Raw genomic sequence first — 13,436 nt, 5'->3', positions numbered from 1 at the left:
TGGATAACCTCACATTTTCCCGCTTTATACTCGATCTGCCAAAGTTTTGCCCACTCACTTAGCCTCTCTATATCCCTTTGTGGATTCTTTGCGTCCTCCTCACAACTTGCTCGGTTAGCACAGGTTCGGTACACAGTAAATCACCATCTACATTATCCCATCAAACACTCCCAGGGCAGGTACAGTACAGGTCAGATACAGAGTAAAGCTTCCTCTGCACTGTCCCATCAGACACTCCCAGAGAAGGTACAGCAAAATTGGATAGAGTAAAGCTCCTTCTACACTGCCCATCAAACACTCCCAGAACAGGTACAGCACGGGTCAGAAACAGAGTAAACCTCCCTCTATATTGTCCTATCAGACACTCCCAGGGCAGGTACAGCACGGGTTAGATAGAGTAAACCTCCCTCTACACTGTCCCATCAAAAGCTCCAAGGGCAGGTATAGAACACAAGAAATAGAAGCAGGAGTAGGCCATTTGGCCCCCCGAGGTTGCTCCGCCATTCAACAAAATCATGGTTGATTGGATCCAGGCCTCAACTCCACTTCCCCGCCCGTTCTCCATAATCCTTGACTCCCTTATCTTTCAAAAATCTGTCTATCCCCACTTTAAATACATTCAATGACCCAGTCGCCACAGCTCTCTGAGGTAGAAAATTCCAAACATTCACGTCCCTCCTGGAGAAATTCCTCCTCATTTCCGTTTTAAATGAGCGACCCCTTATCCTGAAACTATGCCACCTAGTTCTAGATTCCCCCACGAAGGGAAACATCCTCTCTGCATTTATCCTGTCAAGCCCCCTCAAAATCGTATATGTTGCAATGAGATCACCTCTAAGTCTTCTAAACTCCAAGGAGTATAGGCCCAACCTGCTCAACCTTTCATCTCAGTAATCAACCTCGTGAATCTTCTCTGAACTGCCTCCAGTGCAAGTATATCCTTCCTTAAATAAGGAGACCAAAACTGTACGTAGTACTCTAGGTGTGGTCTTACCAATGCTATATACAGTTGCAGCAGGACTTCCCTACTTTTATACTCCATCCCCCTTGCAATAAAGGCCAGCAATCCATTTGCTTTCCTAATTAATTGCAGTAACTGCATGCTAAATTTTTGTGTTTCATGTACAAGGACCCCCAGATCCATCTGTACACGACATTTTGTATTCTCTCCCCATTTAAATAATAATTTGCTGTTTTATTTCTCCTACCAAAGTGGATAAGTTCATTTTCCCACAGTATGGCCCCAAGTTTCCACATGATTTCCTCCTGATTTTTAGGAGCAACTGGTGGAGAACGGAGTATCTTAAAAATCGCAATTCCCCACATTTAAGTTTTCTGCAGTTCTAGTCATGTAGAACAGTTTCACTTTGGAACAGAATTTTCTTTTCCAAAAGGGGACGTGTCCAGCCACTGACGCCTGATTTGAAAGTTTCCACAGTGAAAACGTACTCCAAACTAACTTAGAATGGAGCAAGTGAAGATTTTTGTAGGCCTGAAAAAACCTTGTCTACACATTAAAAAATCAGGCGCAGGTTACAAATTAGGCGTCCGGAACGAGGGGGGGGGGGGGGGGGGGGAAGGGAAGTCATTACATTCTACAATAAATCCTTAGTTATACTTATACAAATATTACACAAATAATTCCAACCTGAATAAAAATTTATAAGCAAAGAAAAGATTAAATAAACCATGTTCCTACCTGTGTGAAAGTGCTTCAGGCAGGGAGAGGCTGCAGGAAGCCTCACAAGTTGAGGCAGCCGGCAGCGGGGGGGAGGCAGGGAGGAGGCAGCCGTTCCCGACGGCTGGGGGGAGGGGGGGGGGGGGGGGGGGAGTGAGGGCCCGACCGACGGCAGCGGGGGGGAGGCAGGGAGGAGGCAGCCGTTCCCGACGGCAGGGGGGGGGGGGTAGGAGGCAGTGAGGGCCCGACCAACAGCAGCGGGGGGGAGGCAGTGAGAAGGCTGCAGGAAGCCTCAGAAGTTGAGGCAGCCATTCCCGACGGCTGGGGGGGGGGGCCCCCATGCCGTCGGTCGGGCCCGTCAGGAAACGGCTGCCTCAACTTCTGAGACTTCCTGCAGCCTTCTCACTGCTGCAAGAAGCCTCAGTGCTGATCATGGAAGGGCAATGTGGTTTTATTAAAAAATGTTAAAAATTGAACAACTACAAAAATGGCGGAGTGCCAATGTTTTCTTCACACTGCACGTGCGCGAACGCTCCAACGCGCACGCGCAGGATTGCCGGCACGAAAAAAACTCATTTAAATGGTACCCGCCCCCTCCTACTTACAAAATCGGCGCGAGTGGAAGGCTCCGCCCCCCTGGGCGCCGCGCCAAGCTGACATCGAGCTGCAAAGCGCTCGAGAATAGCGCGTTTTTTTTCAGGCGCCGTTTTCGGCGCAAAAAACAGGCGCCCAGCTCAGAGGGGCACCTGTTTTGCAGTGTGTGGAAACTTGGGGCCTATATTCCATCTGCCTAAGTTTTGCCTACTCACTTAGCCTATCTATATCCCTTTGTAGACTATTGGCGTCCTCTTCACAACTTGCGAGGTTAGCACAGGTTTGGCACACAGTAAATCTCCATCTACATTATCCCATCAAACACTCCCAGGGCAGGTACAGTATGGGTTAGATTCAGAGAAAAGCTCCCACCACACTGTCTCATCAAATACTCCCAAGGCAGTTACAGTATGGGTTAGATAGAGAGAAAAGCTTCCTCTAAACTGTCCCATCAAACTCTGCCAGATCAGGTACAATATGGGTTAGATACAGCGCAAAGCTCCCTTTACATTATCCTGTCAAAAACTCTCAGGGCAGGTACAGCACAGGGTTAGATACAGAGTAGAACTATCTCAATACTATACCATCAAACAGTCCCGGGACATGTACAACATGGGTTAGATACAGAGTAGAGCTCCCTCTACACTGACCCAACAAACATTCCCAGGGCAGGTACGGCACGGGTTAGATACAGAGTAAACCTCACTCTGCACTGTCCCATCAAACACTCCCAGGGGCAGGTAAAGCATGGGTTAGATACAGGGTAACTCTCCCTTACTACAACAGTGACTACAATCCAAAAGTACTTCATTGACTGTAAAGCACTTTGAGGGGTCCTTTGGTCGTGAAAGGCGCCAAATAAATCCAAGTCTTTCTCCCTCTTCACTGTCCCATCAGACACTGCCAGCCCACAATGAGCAGGGCTCAGGGAGGTTGGTTGGTAGGCACTGCAGTGTTATCATAAAGCAGGGCCATTCAGCCCAGTGGGCCCTCTCCATGTCCCTTTAAAGGTGAAGAGCTGGGACATCCTGTCTCAACACACATCCCCCTGTTCATACTGAGAATCCCCGGGGGAGGCCCAAGGACTAGAGTGTGGAACACAACCAAGGGAGAAAGAGGAGGAGAGACGGTGCAGTGTGGGAGATGAGAGAGGAGTCTGCTCATTCCCAGGGGCAGATCAGACAAAGTGCTTTGAGTGGTGGGTCCAGCAGTGAAACTGAAAACAAACAAAGGGAATAAATAAAGATCCAATCCAAGGGAACAAGCAACGGGTCATTTGGCAGACATCACAACTGGCCCAGAATTATTCAATGGGCGAGCATCGATTGCTTATTGTGGGAAGTTCCACACTTCAACCATCCATTGAGTGAAGAAGTGTTTCCTAACATCTCTCCTGAATGGCCTGGCTCGGATTTTAAGGTTATGTCCCCTCGTCCTCGACACCCCAAACAGCAAAATAAATTTCTCTCTATCTACCCTAGCAATTGCTTTCAAATTCACACTAAATTCCCACAGACTAGGTGGCGTATGGGTTAGATACAGAGTAAAGTTTCCTCTACACTGCCGCAGGGCACACTTCGGTGTCCGTCCCGACCGTACTGCTGGCAGCTTATCAATTAAAATTCAGCAGCAGTACGATCTGCCACTGCACTGAAAACTTTCCACCCACAGCTCCTGATCAGTTTCAGGTTAAAGCTCCTTCTAAACTGTACCATTATGCACTCTCAGGGCAGGGACAGCACGAATTAGGTACAGTAAATGTGTCAGAGGAACTATACCCCAGTGAGAGTCAGTGCCAGAGGAAACTGTACCCCAGTGAGAGTCAGTGCCAGAGGAAACTGTACCCCAGTGAGAATCAGTGCCAGAGGAAACTGTACCCCAGTGAGAGTCTGCCAGAGGAAACTGTACCCCAGTGAGAGTCAGTGCCAGAGGAAACTGTACCCCAGTGAGAGTCAGTGCCAGAGGAAACTGTACCCCAGTGAGAATCAGTGCCAGAGGAAACATGCAGCAGAGCCTGGTCTCCAGTCATCTTGGATCCCCTTGCCATTGGACTAAGACCTTGCTCTGCCAAGCCCGTGTGGTAGTAATTGTGCAAGGGCCACCTCACATTAAAAGAATTCACACTATAAGCAATACATAACAATCCTCTTCCTCTGCAGTTATCAATCTATTGCAATTCCCCATGCCTGTAGTTTCGTTAAATTAAGATTCAAAATATCTTCAGTTATCAGCAACAAATGGCATCTATATTACGCCTTAAACATAGTAAAATGTCCCAAGGCACTTCACAGGACTGTGAGCAAACAAACTTTGACACTCAGTCACGTAAGGAAATATTAGCACAGGTGACTGAAAGCTTATTCAAAAGGGTAGGTATTAAGGAGCATTTTAAAGGTGGAGAGGTTTAGGGAGGAATTCCAGAGCATATGGCCTCGGCAGCTGAAGGTACGGCCACCAATATTGCTGAAAATTGGGGCTGCTCAAGAGGCCAGAATTGGAGGAATGCAAAGATCTGAGGGTTGTCGCGTTGGAGGAGGTTACAGCAATAGGGAGGGGCAAGATCCTGGATGGATTTCAAAACAAGGATGAGAATTTTGAAAGCGAGGCACTGATGGACCAGGAGCCAATGTAGTTCAGCGAGCACAGGGGTGATGGGTGAACGGAAATTGGTACAAGTTGGGATGAGAGGGCTGAGGACAGATTGAGTATAATAGGCCTATATTCTCTGGAGTTCAGAAGAACGGAAGGTGATATCATTGAAACATATAAAATTCTGAGAGGAATTGACAAGGGCTTGATAGTCTAGAGTTAGGGGTCCTAGTATTAGTTTTAAATGACCGATCTCTTATCCTATGTGGAGGAGCTATTTCTTCACTCAGAGAGTTGTGAATCATTAAAATTCTCTATCGAATAGAGATCTTACTGAATGGCGGAGTAGATGGGAGGGGCCGTATGGCCAACTCCTGCTGCTACTTCTTGTGTTCTTGAGTAAGGATACGGGCAGGAGTGTTGAAGAAACATAGAAATTTACAGCGCAGAAGGAGGCCATTTCAGACCATTGTGTCCGTGCCGGCCGACAAAGAGCCGCAAGGCCCTCGGTCAGCAGCCCTGAAGGTTACATATAAACCTATGAACAATGAACAATGGCGGAAAGGTAAATAGCACCCAGCCAACCAGCCCGCCTCATACAACTGCGACACCCCTTGCACCGAAACATTCTACACTCCACCCCAACCAGAACCATGTGATGTCCTGGGAGAGGCAAAAAACAGGTAAAAACCCAGGCCAATTTAGGGAAAGAAAATGTGGGAAAATTCCTCTCCTACCCATCCAGGCGATCGAAACTAGTCCAGATCACCCTGGCCATATTCGATTCCCTGCAGCACTTGCCATTATATCTGCGCCGGCCAACAAGAGGGGATCTCGTTTAATCCCAATTACCAGTTCTAGGTCCGTACCCTGCAGGTTACGGCACTTTAAGTGCTCATCCAACCATCTCTTAAAAGTGGTGAGGGTTTCTGTATCCACTACTCTTCCAGGCAGTGAGTTCCAGATCCCCAAAACCCTCTGCATAAAGAAGCCCCCCCCCCCCCCCCGTTAAATCCCCTCTAAACCTTCCACTAACCACCTTAAAACTATGCCCCTTAAGTTTAAGCTTATGTTTACGGAGAGTACGAGGTGTTAGGCCGATCAGAGGCATGGATGAGGGTTTGAGCAGATGAGCTGAGGAAGGGGCAGAGACCGGCGATGTTATGGAGGTGGAAGTAAGCGTACTTGGTGATTGAGGGAATATGGGTTCGGAAGCTCATCTCGGGGTCAAGTACGACGCCAATCAATAAATTGCAACTCTCCATATCTGTGTTTCAGTATATTAGAATACTACATATCTCTAGTGATCAATGCTTCAATATTATTAGTTATCAATATAAGTAGTTATCAACATATTTTCTTATAATTCTAAATGTTCATGAATGAATAATTGATTCTGTGGGCGATAGGCCGTGCTGGTCTTTCAGATTGGTCTGTGCACCGTGATCAGTGAATTGACGATGTGCTTCCTGTTCAATCTTTCCATTGGCTTTCTCACCAGATGGGAAATATTTGAACATTGAAATCTGATGGTGTAGGTGTGATTTCAGCCGCACCTAATGTACAGAGACCGGTCCATCTGCTGGGCTCTGCCTCAAACTGGAGTCACCTCTTAGATCAAAGCCCTTTACTCTAAAACACACACAAGATTCACTGTGACTGTGTTTAGAGACAGAAACTGATCTCACTTCACATCCCATTGCACGGCCTCATGCTGGATAATTGTGCTCGGTGGTTAGTCTCTCCCGGTCTCATTTCCTGTCTTACCTTGTAACCTGTGTGTACTGTCTACAGGACCGGTGTGTATCTGAGTAAATGGCACTTTCTCTTACCTTTCTCCCCAGTCGATCTATTGAACCGCTTTCAATCGGAAGGGGCTCACTGGTTGGTGCTCTCACAATCCTGTGCTGGTTCACCTGCTGTTGTTCCTCAGTCCACAATCGCTGTTTCCTTCCAGCTGTGGAACTTTCTCAATCACTCCGCCATTCACCGGGATCTAATTATCACAGGGCAGAAAATTAGATTATTAATGTTGTGAAGTGGAATGTAATGTAAAGTGTTTTTCCAACATTTCAGAAAAGTATATGTCCAGTATTTGTTTGATTTTATCCTTTTCCTCAGGTCTCTGTCCCACACGTCTGGGTTGACAGACAATCACTAGAATTCTCCCCGGGTTGCACACTGTCTGATCTCACTGGGACCCCGGGTTACACACGGTCTGATCTCACTGGGCCCCCGGGTTACACACTGTCTGATCTCACTGGGCCCCCGGGTTACACACTGTCTGATCTCACTGGGCCCCCAGGTTACACACTGTCTGATCTCACTGGGCCCCAGGGTTACACACTGTCTGATCTCACTGGGCCCCAGGTGACACACTGTCTGATCTCACTGGGCCACGGGTTACACGCTGTCTGATCTTATTGGGCCACGGGTTACACACTGTCTGATCTCACTGGGCCCCGGGTGACACACTGTCTGATCTCACTGGGCCCCCAGGTTACGAGCTGTCTGATCTCACTGGGCTCCCGGGTTACACACTGTTTGATCTCACTGGGCCCCCGGGTTACACACTGTCTGATCTCACTGGGCCCCCGGGTTACACTGTCTGATCTCACTGGGCCCCCGGGTTACACGCTGTCTGATCTCACTGGGCCCCCGGGTTACACTCTGTCTGATCTCACTGGGCCCCGGGGTGACACACTGTCTGATCTCACTGGGCCCTCGGGTTACACGCTGTCTGATCTCACTGGGCCCCCGGGTTACACACGGTCTGATCTCACTGGGCCCCCGGGTTACACACTGTCTGATCTCACTGTGCCCCCGGGTTACACACTGTCTGATCTCACTGGGCCCCCGGGTTACACACTGTCTGATCTCACTGGGCCCCCGGGTTACACACTGTCTGATCTCACTGGGCCCCTGGGTTACACACTGTCTGATCTCACTGGGCCCCCGGGTTACACACTGTCTGATCTCACTGTGCCCCCGGGTTACACACTGTCTGATCTCACTGGGCCCCCGGGTTACACACTGTCTGATCTCACTGTGCCCCCGGGTTACACACTGTCTGATCTCACTGGGCCCCCGGGTTACACACTGTCTGATCTCACTGGGCCCCCGGGTTACACACTGTCTGATCTCACTGGGCCCCCGGGTTACACACTGTCTGATCTCACTGGGCCCCGGGGATGGGGACGAGGAGCCGAGGGGAGAGGAGGAGGGGACGGTTGCAGGAGATGGGGAGGGGGGCGGTTACAGGAGGAGGGGAGGGGGGCGGTTTCCCAGGACCCCCCATTCTCTCCCCCTCGTCTGTCTCCTCCCTCCCCAGTCATTCTGGGGATGTGCCTGTGTCAAGTCTGTGTGCGCGTGTCCGTGTCTCTCTCGCCCTCACCCCCATTCCATGTCTCACCTCCCCCCCGGGACACTCTCCCACCACCACCACCCCCCCCCCGCGAACACTCTCCCCCGGCCACCTCTCTCTCTCCCGGGACACTCTCTCTCTCGGCCCCCTCCGGTGCCGCTCAGCTCCACTTACTTTCCGCCATCTTGTCTACCTTCACCAACGGCCGACCTCCGGGGTTCCTGGACATGCGCAGTAGCGCGCTCAGGGAGGCGTTGTCCGCCCCTGCAATTGGCTGATTGACCTGATTGACAGGCCGCCCACCAATCGTGACCCTGTATCTGCCATTTACCCCGATCTCTCCCACAGTCCGAGGCGGGCTCGCTCCGGGTCACGTGGCTGCGATTCGAACTGGCGCCGCCGCTCACTCAGCGCCAGTGACGTCAACAACCCGGCAATAATGAGTGTGTGACGTCAAAACCCCAGCAACGCGAGCTGTGTGACATCATGTAACCTGGCAATGCAGTCTCTGTGACGTCATGTAGCCTGGCGGGGAGGGCACTGAGCCCACAGGATGGGTAAACTGAGCCTGGCACCAGGGGAGGGCACCAACAACACAGGATGGGCGTATACTGAGCCTGGCACCAGGGGAGGGCACCGACCCCACAGGATGGCCATATACCGAGCCTGTAACCAGGGGAGGGAACCGACCCCACAGGATGGCCGTGTATCTAGCCTGGCACCAGGGGAGGGCAAAAACCCCACAGGATGGTGTATACCGAGCCTGGCACCAGGGGAGGGCACAAACCCCACAGGATGGGCGTATACCAAGCCTGGCACCAGGGGAGGGCACCGACCCCACAGGATGGCTGTGTATCTAGCCTGGCACCAGGGGAGGGCACAAACCCCACAGGATGGTGTATACCGAGCCTGGCACCAGGGGAGGGCACCGACCCACAGGATGGCCGAGTATTGAGCCTGGCACTAGTGGGGGGGGGGGGGGGATGGGCGGGGAGTGCAGCAACACCACAGGATGGCCGTGTATTGAGCCTGGCACCAGTGGTGGTGGTGGTGGGGGGGGGGGGTAGGGCACCGACCCACAGGATGGCTAAGTACCGAGCCTGGCACCAGGGGCGGGCACCGACCCCACAGGATGGTGTATACCGAGCCTGGCACCAGGGGCGGGGAGGGCACCAGAAAAACCATTGGCCCATTGGTTGTCACGTGTGTGTCCAGTGGGGCGGGAGCTGCGGGTTTTACCATCAGTGACAGGCCCAGATTACCCAGGTGTATCGGCGCTGCATGGCCCATGGGACAAGAAGGAGAGAATGTTCTGAAGTTCTATCCTGTACTTACAGTGAAGACTTTTGTAAACTCCTTTTACAGGGTGTTAGAAGGAGAAGATTAGCACACGGGAAGCTCAAACCCAAAGATCACGTCCCTATCTGCCACAGTTAGTCGATTCATCAAGGGCTGATTATCATCGGCCTTTTACATAAGAACACAAGAAATAGGAGCAGGAATAGGCCATACGGCCCCTCGAGCCTGCTCTGCCATTTAATACAATCATGGCTGATCTGATTATAGACTCAGGACCACTTTCCTGCCCGCTCCCCATAACCCCTTAATCCCTTATCGGTTAAGAAACTGTCCACTGCTGTCTTAAATTTATTCAATGTCCCAGCTTCCACAGTTCTCTGAGGCAACGAATTCCACAGATTTACAACCCTGAGAGATGAAATTTCTCCTCATCTCAGTTTTAACTGGGCGGCCCCTTATTCTAAGATTATGCCCCCAAGTTCTAGTCTCCCCTATCAGTGGAAACATCCTCTCTGCATCCACCTTGTCAAGCACCCTCATAATCTTATATGTTTCGATAAGATCACCTCTCATTCTTCTTCCTCATAAGTCAACAACCTCATCTCAGGAATCAACCCAGTGAACCTTCTCTGAACTGCCTCCAAAGCAATTATATCCTTTTGTAAATATGGAAACCAAGGCAATATCCCAGGTGTGGCCTCACCAATACCCAGTAAAACTGTAGCAAGACTTCCCTGCTTTTATATTCCATCCCCTTTGCAATAAAGACCAAGATACCATTGGCCTTCCTGATCACTTGCTGTACCTGAATACTAACCTTTTGTGTTTCATGCACAAATACCCCCAGGTCCCGCTGTACTGCAGCACTTTGCAATTATTCTCCATTTAAATAATAACGTGCTCTTTGATTTTTTTTTGCCAAAGTGCATGACCTCACACTTTCCAACATTATACTGCATCTGCCAAATTTTTGCCCACTCACTGTCTATGTCATTTTGCAGGTATTTTGTGTCCTCCTTACACATTGCTTTTTATCCCATCTTTGCATTGTCAGCAAACTTGGCTATGTTACACTCGGTCCTTCTTCCAAGTTGTTAATATAGATTGTAAATAGTTGGGGCCCCAGCGGCACCCCACTAGTTACTGATTGCCAACCCGAGAATGAACCATTTATCCCGACTCTCTGTTCTCTGTTAGCCAATCCTCTATCCATGTTAATATATTACCCCCAAACCCCGTGAACTTTTCTCTTGCGCAGTAACCTTTTATGTGGCACCCTGTCAAATGCCTTCTGGAAGTCCAAACATACCACATCCACTGGTTTCCCTTTATCCACCATGTTCATTACATCCTCAAAGAATTCCAGCAAATTTGTCAAACATGACTTCCCCTTCATTATTCCGTGCTGACTCTGCCTGACTGAATTATGCTTTTCCAAATATCCTGCTACTGCTTCTTTAATAATGGACTCCAACATTTTCCCAACCACAGATGTGAGGCTAACTGGTCTAGTTTCCTGCTTTTTGTCTGCCTCCTTTTTTAAATAGGGGAATTACATTTGCAGTTTTCAAATCTGCTGGGACCTCCCAGAATCCAGGGAATTTTGGTAAATTATAACCAATGTATCCACTATCCCTGCTGTTACTTCTCTTAAGACACTAGGATGCAAGTCATCAGGTCCAGGAGATGTATCTGCCTTTAGACCCATTACCTTACTTCTTAGTGATTGTGATCAGTTCCTCCCCCTCTATAGCCCCTTGACTATCCACTGTTGGAATATTGTTTGTGTCCTCTACCGTAAAGACCGATACAAAGTATTTGTTCACAGTTTCTGCCATCTCCATGTTCCCCATCACTAATTCCCGTTCTCATCCTCTGAGGGACCAACATTTACTTTAGCCACTCTTTTCCTTTTTATATACCGAGAGAAACTCTTGCTATCGGTTTTTATATTTTGTGCTAGTTTACTTTCATAGTCTATCTTCCCTTTCTTAATGATTTTTTTAGTCATTCTTTGCTGGCTTTTAAAAGCTTCCCAATCTTCTGTCCTTCCACTCGTTTTGGCCACTTTGTATGCCCTTGTTTTTAATTGGATACCGTCCTTTATTTCTTTAGTTAGCCACGGATGGCTATCTTTTCTTTTACACCCTCAATGGAACTGGAACTGGATTGCAGTGGGACTTTCAGGAGAATATTAAAGTTGGGCACCACAGAAATAATTACAATCTGAGTGTCAACACCAGGGCAACTTATTCCCGGGGCATTCATTCATCGTGGGCCACCCTGACCTGCGAGAGGTCACCACCGCAGGTCGGGAGGATAAAAGAGCAGCGTGGGTCCTGGAACGTCGTGGCCCACCCTGACCTGCGAGAGGACATATTCGCATCTGTTCCGTGTACTGCTTTCATCTGCATAGTGCTACATGTAACGAGATTCATGATCGGTATTGAAGTGTATCCTAGAATGTAATGTAAACCTGTTATTATCTGCTCCATGTAATACCCTTATTTGCACAGTACTACATGTAACGTGATTTATGGATTGTACTAAACTGTACCTTGAAATTAAATGCACGCTAGTGCATCGTATGGAACTGCTGTCAGCATCCAAACGAATTGTATGGAATTGCTGACCGCAAGGTACTGAACTATTTTCCAACGTATTTGGAAAATTTTATATGAATAAAGTATATTTTTGAAGAAAAAAAGACCACCGCGGGTCGGGAGGATAAAAGAGCATACCACTGCAGCTTCCAGAGTGAGCTGCTACAAGTGTGCGACGGCTTCGAGGTGGGCGACTGGATGACATCATCAAAACCCAGGTCACAGTTTGGAGCGTGGGCAGGAACATCGGCGGGGTCCAGGTACAGCGGAGGAGTGGGAGGGTCGGGGCGGATGAGCGGCGAGAGATCGTGGCGGAGGAACGGTGAGAGATTGTGGCGGAGGTGCAGTGAGAGATCGTGGCAGAGGAACGGTGAGAGATCGTGGCGGAGGTGCGGTGAGAGATCGTGGCGGAGGAACGGTGAGAGATCGTGGCAGAGGTGCGGTGAATGAGGGTACGGGGCCCAGAAGAGCCGAGAGCCCAGGGGCAGCACGGACCTGCCCACACTGCGATATGTGTGCGCACTAGGTCCTTGCAGCAGAGCAGGTCTCCTGCCGTCTGGTTAACCCTTGCCAAGCTCTGTCAATCCTGTGTGGTGGCTGGTGTGAGACGGTCACCACACGTTAAAACAATCCAGGCACAGGCATCTTCCACCCTTCAATTGGAGTTCAGGACTGGAATATCGGCTCCTTCATTGAAACATCTGCGATCCCATGTGGAAGCAAGTCATCCTGGTTCCAGGGACCACAGATGATGATGATGAAGACCATTCTCGGGGAGGTTGCGGGTATTCCCGGGATTCTGCAGATATTGTGGGAGGCAGATTAGTTCGGTGACAATTGCAGATCCGCCCCGGAATAGAGAAAACAATCTGTGACCCTCCTGTGAAGCGCCTGGGGACCTTTTACTGCGGTAAAGGCGCTATATAAACACAAGTTGTTGTTGTTGTCCCGCCAATCCCTCTTTTTTCATAGGCAGTCCCTCGGAATCGAGGAAGACTTGCTTCCACTCCTAAAATTAGTTCTTTGGTGGTTAAACAGTCCAATACGAGAGCCACAGACCCTGTCACAAGTGGGACAGATATTCGTCGGAGGAAGGGGTGGGTGGCACTGGTTTATCACACGCTCCTTCCGCTGCCTGCGCCTGACCTTTTCATGCTCGCGGCGTTGAGATTCGAAGAGCTCAACGCCCTCCCGGATGCACTGCCTCCACTTAGGGCGGTCTTTGGCCAGGGACTCCCAGGTGTCAGTGGGGATGTCGCACTTTACCAGGGAGGCTTTGAGGGTGTCCTTGTAACGTTTCCTCTGCCCA

At 49.8% G+C, this 13,436-nt stretch overlaps 1 protein-coding gene and 1 long non-coding RNA gene across 8 annotated transcripts in view; one reads left to right on the top strand and one right to left on the bottom strand.

Annotated features, from left to right (window-relative positions):
* The window catches only part of LOC139247648 (uncharacterized), a 497,861-nt gene that overhangs the window by 27,414 nt on the left and 457,011 nt on the right, over positions 1-13,436 (bottom strand). The window contains exons 1-2 of one of the 2 annotated variants that reach the window (XR_011590942.1): positions 8,400-8,449; positions 6,694-6,857 (exon numbers count right to left, since the gene is read on the bottom strand). This is a non-coding gene — a long non-coding RNA (uncharacterized lncRNA). Of the gene's footprint in view, positions 1-6,693; positions 6,858-8,399; positions 8,450-13,436 lie in introns of those variants that run through there. The other variant, XR_011590943.1, reaches the window with a different exon arrangement.
* LOC139247638 (zinc finger protein 229-like) overlaps positions 1-13,436 on the top strand; it is a 401,943-nt gene that overhangs the window by 241,737 nt on the left and 146,770 nt on the right. The gene's annotated exons all lie outside the window — the stretch shown is intronic.

This window comes from Pristiophorus japonicus, unplaced genomic scaffold, assembly GCF_044704955.1.
Source record: "Pristiophorus japonicus isolate sPriJap1 unplaced genomic scaffold, sPriJap1.hap1 HAP1_SCAFFOLD_278, whole genome shotgun sequence".
Classification (NCBI taxonomy): Eukaryota; Metazoa; Chordata; class Chondrichthyes; family Pristiophoridae; genus Pristiophorus; species Pristiophorus japonicus.
The sequence above is the reverse complement of the archived record's forward strand: the minus strand, read 5'-3'. Positions and strand labels throughout refer to the sequence as shown.